The sequence below is a fragment of the Chiloscyllium plagiosum genome, chromosome 31, assembly GCF_004010195.1.
Source record: "Chiloscyllium plagiosum isolate BGI_BamShark_2017 chromosome 31, ASM401019v2, whole genome shotgun sequence".
NCBI lineage: Eukaryota > Metazoa > Chordata > Chondrichthyes > Orectolobiformes > Hemiscylliidae > Chiloscyllium > Chiloscyllium plagiosum.
Genome location: NC_057740.1, coordinates 45,027,641 through 45,033,860, shown reverse-complemented (window position 1 = coordinate 45,033,860; position 6,220 = coordinate 45,027,641).

The window sequence follows — 6,220 nt, the reverse complement described above, 5'->3', positions numbered from 1 at the left end:
GCAATCTTCTTCCCGACCTCTCCGCCCCCACCCCCTCTCCGGCCTATCACCCTCACCTTAACCTCCTTCCATCTATCGTATTCCCAATGCCCCTCCCCCAAGTCCCTCCGCCCTACTATCTTAGCCTGCTTGGCACACCCTCCTCATTCCTGAAGAAGGGCTTGTCCGAAACGTTGATTCTCCTGTTCTTTTGATGCTGCCTGACCTGCTGCGCATTTCCAGCAACACATTTTTAAGCTCTGATCTCCAGCATCTGCAGTCCTCACTTTCTCCTAGCATTAATTCATTGTTAATTAAAGAATGGAAAGCTACATTACTGGCCAGAGTGTGTGCAGGCAGTGGCAGCAACAGCCTTATTGGTAGAAGAAAGTTGGAAACTTACTTTTGGGGGAGCCTTAATAGTCAGAACCCCACATCAGGTACGGACCATATTAAATCAGAAAGCAGGGCGGTGGCTTACGGACTCTAGAATTCTAAAATATGAAGTAATTCTAATAGAGAGGGATGATCTTACATTGATCACAGATATTTGTCTGAATCCAGCTACCTTTCTCTGCAAAGGGGAGGATGAAGCTCCCTCAGACCCAGAACATGACTGCCTCGACATTATAGAATATCAGACTAAAGTAAGAATGTACCTTAGAAATATACCTCTACATGCATGGGTCCTCCAAAGTGATTGAAGGTAAAAGACACAATGGATATGCAGTAGTGGATGAAATAGAGGGGAGTGTTATTGAGGCTAGTTGACTACCCAACGATTGGTCGGCACAGACTTGCGAACTTTATGCACTAGGAAGGACCGTTAAGACCTTGGAAGGCAAAGAAGGAACTGTATATACAGATTCTAAGTATGCCATCAGGATGGCACGCACATTTGGGAAGATGTGGCAGGAGAGGGGACTGATAAACAGTAGGGGTAAAGAACCTGGGCTCCGAACATTTCAGAGCATTCAGGTAGATTATACCGAATTACCCCGAGTGGGAAGACTGAGGTATATGCTGGTAATAGTTGATCACCTATCTGGATGGGTGGAGGCATACCCTTTAGCCACTGCCACCGCAAGTGGGGTGTCCAAGATAATACTTGAACACTTAATCCCCAGATACACGAATGTATAGATTTGGATCAGGGAACTCATTTTACTTCCAAGATACTCCAGGGAGTGATGAAGGGGTTAGGAATCTCCTGGGATTTCCACACCCCTTGGCACCCACCTTCATCAGGAAAAGTTGAGAGAATGAACCAGACACTCAAGAAGCAGTTATCTAAATTAATAGTAGAAACAAGACTCCCTTGGACTAAGTGTTTACCAAAGCCCTTTTGCAAGTATGAACAGCTCCAATGAAAGATATGGGGCTGTCCCCTTAGGGAACATTGTTTGGCCTGTCCTATCTGGGAACGAAAGGAGTATTGCCAACCCTGGAGACTAAAGCTCTGTTCTTAAAGAAGTATATACTGGGCTTGTCCTCCTCTTTGTCTTTTCTTAGGAGACAAGGATTACTGGCACAGACTCCGCCCTTTGAATTTGCCGTTTATCCCATCCGGCCGGGAGGTTGGGTCCTAATTAAGTCATAGATAGAAACTAAATTGCAGCCGGATTGGAAGGGACAGTACCAGGCTCTTTTGACGACTGAAACGGCGATACGCACGGCAAAGAAAGGCTGGACTCACTACACCAGGATTAAAGGACTGATGGAATCCCCGGTTAAGAAAGAAGTCTGGACGGCCGAATCAACAGAAGAACCACTGAAACTCAGATTCAAAAGACTTTAAGTAAGTGATTTTTATGCGGATGCGGGATAGTTTCTTTTTGATACCTATATATTGTATTGCATGTTAAATCTCTCGGTCCTTCAATACTATTGTAGGATGCTGGGGACGCTTAGGGTTACCATATTAGCTTTCTTAGTATTGGGATTTTGTCAAATTATGCTGTCATCTCCATATTTGTTATTAACGGTCCCTGAGTCTGGATATCCGCAAGTAATAGAGGTTGATGCTTGCATCCTAGTAAAATGCACAGATGTAAAGTATCAGAGAGAGTATATTTCCTCCAAAATCCTTCTTAAGACCCAACCGGCACAGGGTATGGTTCACAAAAACTGTCACCTGGCATCACTATCCATAGAGCCCCCTTTCGTCCAGCACTAGACTGTCCTGACAGAAAGTGCCACCCGATATATCTCACCATTAAAAATACCTCCTCTGAAGACTCCTTTCCCCGTAAAAACGGGTCTCGACTCCTTACTAACGATTTAAAGATAGTAATGGAAGCCACTGGGGAATGTTTTTCGGGCTGCTGTTTCCGAATAGCCATAGGAAACGGAAAATGAGCCAAACAACTTGATAATAAGATTCATCAACCTTTTGCCCCTGCCAACGACCCAAAGGTGGTAAAAATTATGGAGGTGAAGGACTTGAAGCAGACCATTGAAATAGAAACTGGATATGGGGACGCAAATGCCTGGGTTGAATGGGTAAAGTACACTGTTAAAACTCTGAATAAAAACAATTGCTATGCATGTGCCTCCGGTAGATCGGTTGCCCACATAGTCCCCTTTCCGCTCGGGTGGAACCGAAACAGGAAGGGCATGGAATGTATAATACCCCGAGTGGGGTATCAGGATAAGACTGCATGGAATGATAGGAATTGTACATCCCTATCTCTAATGTTCCCTCCCTTGGAGAAGACAGATTTGAAAGCTCCCTTCCCTTGTTTTTGACCACGGTCGGGAATCACACATCGTGTATAAGCCGACAGGGTACAAATTGGTCTAGAGACTTGGGGAAGCTGAGGTTATGTATAGAAACTCAGAATGACACCGAAACAGACAAAGGAGGGAACTACTCAGCACTCAGGGTTTCCCGGGCGGATCTCTGGTGGTACTGTGGAGGCAGAATATTGTGACCTACCCTACTTCCTGACTGGAGAGGGATATGTGCAATTGTGCAATTGGCAATTCCATTCACCTTGGCATTTGAGAAGGAGAAGGTGGTAGTAACAAAGAATGAGAGGAGTAAAAGGTCATTATTAGATACTTCCTTTGATGATAGGATTTATCTCGACTCTATAGGAGCTCCTCGAGTGGTCCCCGATGAGTTCAAGGCCCGCAATCAGATTTGAATCGACCCTATTTTGGTGGGTAACGGTCAACAAGAATGTGGATTGGATAAACGATAATTTTTACAACCAGCAAAGATTCATCAATTACACTAGAGATGCAGTCAAGGGTATTTCCGAGCAACTTAATGTAACCAGCAGCATGGCCTGGGAAAATAGACTGGCCCTAGATATGATCCTAGCTGAAAAAGGGGGTGTATGTGTGATGTTAGGAGATAGCTGTTGTACCTTTATTCCAAATAATACAGCACCTGATCGGTCAATCTCTCGTGCCTTGCGAGGATTGACCATCTTGGCGGAAGAATTGGCTGAGAATTCAGGAGTGGACACATCACTCAAGAGATGGCTGGAATCATGGTTTGGGAAATGGAAGGGAGTCTCCATCCTCACCTCTCTGATAGTGGTAGCAGGGGTACTGACAGCAATTGGCTGTTGTATCATACCTTGTGTACAAAGGTTAACCCAGTGGCTAATTGAGATGGCCTTAGCAAAACAAATGCCTCTAAAAGGTAATCAGGCAGAGGAACTCAACCTCTTGAACAATGAGGGGATGGTTGACCTTAAGGAATTAGCCACTATAAATGAAGTCTCAGGGATGATGCTAGCGAACTGGAAGGCAACGTATGAGACAAATGAAGAAGACAACACTTAGTAGCCAAGAAGAAAAGGAGGGGATTGTAAGGTATAGGGTTAAAATTGTGCAGAATAAGGGAACAGGTGTTGCTTCTGCAAAAGTTTACATTATAAAATTAGGCTGTGCATGTCAAAACTAAACAGTGAGAAGCGAAAACAGGTAGAATTATCTACGACTAATAGGGCAGAGCGACCGTGTAGCGGGATGTACCAGGCATAGGAGAACAGAATAAGCGAAAACAGGTAGCATTATCTATGACTAATAGGGCAGAGCAACCTTGTAGCGGGGTGTACCAGTAACAGGAGAATAGTGTGCCAGTCGCAGGAAGAATGTGACCAACTGATGGAATTTAGTTTGGCAGGATGATCGCACGAAGACAGCAAACTATGCCAGGATAGTCACATATAAGTGATGAGATAAATAAGAGTAAGGGGCGACAGGCTTAGAGTAATGGGAGAAGTAAGCAGAGGCGGAGAGAAACTAGACAAAGGTGGAGTGAAGCTAAAGCTTGTGATAGGCTACGCGCTACAGCAAAAGTAACCAATGGGGTGAAAGGGGAGGACCGAGAGATGCAGCTGAACAGCATAAATCAGAATGTAACCCTCAGATTGGGGTACTTACTCATTAGGCACCCGTTCTTGCAAGTACGTATCAATAAAATTCACTGCTTCAGAATTTGACTTGGACTGAAATTTATTAATATGAGTTTTGTTTCTCACACATGGTATATAGAGCTGTGATGTTTCCCACCTCCTATATGGTTCTGAGAAACGACACCTCAAGGCACTGGAGCAGTACCACCAATGATGCCTGCGCAAAATCTTGCAAAACCACTGGGAAGAAAGTCACACAAATGCCAGCATCATTGACAAGGCCAACTGCCCCAGCATCGATGCACTGACTATGATGGACTGGGCACATTACCCACATGATCGAAACACAACTCCTCAAGCAGATGCTCTACTCCCAGCTTTTTGAAATGACAGGCAAGCCTCAGGTGGACAGAGAAAGTACTTCAGTGATACCCTTAAGGCCTCAGTGGTGAAGTGTGGCATTCCTGCAGACATCTGGGGATCACTGGTTCAAGAACGTCCAAAGTGGAAGAGGAACATCTGGGAAGTCACCAAGCAACTTGAGACTTGCAGTCAGAAAAAAGCAGAGGCCAGACAAAAACAGTGTTAAGGAGCACATTCCCACACCAACACCATATCTACCCCTTCTCGTGACCACCTTCTACAACAAGAGTAACAAAACTGACAAAGGGCCAGTTAGACTCAAAACATCAGCTCTTTTCTCTCCTTACAGACGCTGCCAGACCTGCTGAGATATTCCAGCATTTTCTCTTTTAGTTTCAGATTCCAGCATCTGCAGTAATTTGCTTTTATCCTTGGTCTGTAAAGACATCTACAGACTCACGCTGAGTGGAAGAGAGTCATCCTCTTCTGCAAGGGACCATCATTGATAATGTAAAAAAATCACACAACACCAGGTTATAGTCCAACAGGTTTAATAGGAAGCACACTAGCTTTCGGAGCGACGCTCCTTCATCAGGTGATTGTGGAGGGCTTGATCATAACACAGAATTTATAGCAAAAATTTGCAGTGTGATGTAAGTGAAATTATACATTGAAAAATTGATTGTTAAGCCTTTCATCTGTTAGAACACAGTGATGGTTTCACTTCTTTCATGTGTAAATCACAAACCCTTTTTTTTAAAGTTGCATTCTCGGGTTAGCTGTTAACAATGGTGATAGCTAGACAATGTGTTGAAGGTGTTAGCCCCCTGTGTTCTCTGTCTATGACCTGATATTTAGATTGATTCTAATCTAAAAAGTGACTTTGTAGTCCCCAGTCCAACACCGGCATCTCCAAGTCATTGATAATGATAGGGTTAAGGTTAGTGTGCAGTTTAGAGTCAGTATTATCTCTGTTGCTATGGTAAAGTTAGTGTTAATGTTGGGTTTTGGGAGCACTGTTTCACTTCAGGGTTTTATTTCGGGTCAGCTTTATGTTGGAGGTTTATTGTGGTGTTATCGGCTAGGGTTACTGTAATCTGGACTACACCTCCTCCCACCCTGCCCCCTGTAAAAACGCCATCCCATTCTCCCAAATCCTTTGACTCCGCCGCATCTGCTCCCAGGAGGACCAGTTCCAAAAACGTACAAACCAGATGGCCTCCTTCTTCAAGGACCGCAATTTCACCCCCGACGTGGTCGACGATGCCCTCCACCGCATTTCTTCCACTTCCCGCTCCTCCGCTCTTGAGCCCCGCCCCTCCAACCGCCACCAGGACAGAACCCCACTGGTCCTCACCTACCACCCCACCAATCTCCATGTACAGCGCATCATCCGCCGTCATTTCCGCCACCTCCAAACGGACCCCACCACCAAGGATATATTTCCCTCCCCTCCCCTACCAGCACCCCGTAAAGACCACTCCCTCCGTGACTCCCCCGTCAGA